The following is a 1,984-nucleotide window of genomic DNA, read 5'->3' as shown; positions in this document are numbered from 1 at the left end:
GAGACTCCATTGAAAAAAAAAAAGAAAAAAAAAGAAAAGAAAAAGAGAGAAAAAAAAAGTTGTATATTATTACTTGAAGGTAGACTGAAGTAGGCTAATGTTTGCCCTCACCCATAAAGCAAAATGTAAAATAACACTAATCAGAATTGTAGCTAATAACCAATAGAAAAGGAAAAACACAATCATAAAAAAAGTGCTTAATGTAAAAGAAGGCAAAAAAAGAAAACATATGAACAAAGATCCAAAGGAATAAGCAAAAGTCAAATAAAAATGGAGTAATTTTAAAATTTTCTAAATCAAAAATTACATTACATACAAATGACATAAATATCACAATTAAGAACCAGAGCCAAAGCTGGAGCACAGGTCATAGCAGAGGCCGGGGCTTGTGAGGCCCCCATAGGCCGAGCTCAGACCAGCGGAATAGCGGCTGGTGGTCTTCGTACGGATACTCATGTTCTGCATCCCAGACTGCAGCCGGCTCTCCTCACCCTCCAGCAGCTTCCTGTAGGTGGCGATCTCGATGATCAGGGCCAGCTTGACGTTCATCAGCTCCTGGTACTCACGCAGCTGCCGCGCCATGGCCTGCTTGGCCTGCTGCAGGGCAGCCTCCAGCTCAGACAGCTTGGCGTTGGCATCCTTAACCTCCAGCTCCCCATGCTGCTCGGCATCTGCGATGCCGGCCTCCAGGGAAGCCCTTTAGCCTTTGAGGCCCTCAATCTCAGCCTGGAGCCGGCGGATGTTGCGGTTCACCTCGGACATCTCAGTCTTTGTAGCCGCAGGTCATCCCCGTGCTTCCCAGCCAGCGTCTGCAGCTCCTCATACTTATCTGTTGCATGCTCTCTGCGTCAGCGCGGCTGCGGTTGGCGATCTCCTCGTACTGCTCCTTGATCTCAGCGGTGATGTTGTCCATGTCCAGGGAGCGGTGTCTGAGATCTGGGACTGCAGCTCCAGGGTCTCCTCTTCCTACAGCTGCCTGAGGAAGTTGATCTCGTCAGTCAGCCCTTCCAGGCGAGACTCCAGCTCTACCTTGTTCATGTAAGCTTCATCCACATCCTTTTTGATGAGGACAAATGCATACTCCATCTCCACTGGCTTATTGATCTCATCCTGTACTTGTTCTTGAAGTCTCCCACCAGCCCCTGCATGTTACAAAGCTCCACCTCCAGTTTCAGCTTCTTTTGGTCCAGAGTCTCCAGCTGCCGCCTAAGGTTGTTGCTGTAGCTCTCGAAAATGTTGTCCATGTTGCTCGGAGCCATCTGCTGCTGCTGCAGGAGGCTCCACTTGGTCTCCAGCATCTTGTGCTGCTGCTTCAGGAACCCTACCTTGTCGATGAAGGAGGCAAACTTGTTGTTGAAGGTCTTGATACGATCCTTCTCCTGGGTGCACATGGCCTGGATGTTGGGGTCCACTTCAAGGTTAAGGGGGCTCAGCAGGCTCTGGTTGACCATGACGGCAGTGATGCCTCCCATGCTACTGGTCCCACCATGGCCTCTGCCTAGGCCAGCCCAGAAGCTGCTGCTGCCCACTTAGGAGAAGCTCGAGGAGTTAATGCAGGCACCCAGCCCACTCTTGTGGGAGAAGCTGCTGAAGGCCTGGGGGCCAGAGGTGGACACCTTGTAGGACTTCTGGGTCACCCTAAGGGACATGGTAGGGTGGAGTGGGGAGGAGTGGAGGCAGGCAGGCTGAATCAGGTGGAGATTCTAAAAGTAACAGAGAAGCAGCTTCTTGGTCGTAATTACCAGTTAATTCTCAGGCCACTTTAACTCTTAAACCAAAACCAAACAAAAATTGTTACAAAAAAGGAAAACTATAAACAGTACCCAGAAGCATACCTCGAAAAGTTTTTTAAAAAATTATAGCAAAAGACTCCAAAATGTATAAAAAGAATAATATATCATCACAAACTAGAGTTTATTTCAGGAATGGTTGGGTTATCATTCAATATTCAATCAATTTAATTCCTTATATAATATGTGTGTGT

At 47.9% G+C, this 1,984-nt stretch overlaps 1 pseudogene across 1 annotated transcript; it reads right to left on the bottom strand.

Annotated features, from left to right (window-relative positions):
• Positions 1-336: 336 nt before the first annotated feature.
• On the bottom strand, positions 337-1,649 carry LOC116554878 (annotated as a pseudogene). The gene has a single exon (XR_004270315.1). The product of XR_004270315.1 is annotated as a keratin, type II cytoskeletal 8 pseudogene (transcript).
• Positions 1,650-1,984: the final 335 nt, after the last annotated feature.

This window comes from Sapajus apella, unplaced genomic scaffold (assembly GCF_009761245.1).
Source record: "Sapajus apella isolate SASKATOON/1434 unplaced genomic scaffold, GSC_monkey_1.0 scaffold2, whole genome shotgun sequence".
Taxonomy (NCBI): domain Eukaryota; kingdom Metazoa; phylum Chordata; class Mammalia; order Primates; family Cebidae; genus Sapajus; species Sapajus apella.
This window is presented reverse-complemented; position numbering and strand designations above follow the sequence as displayed.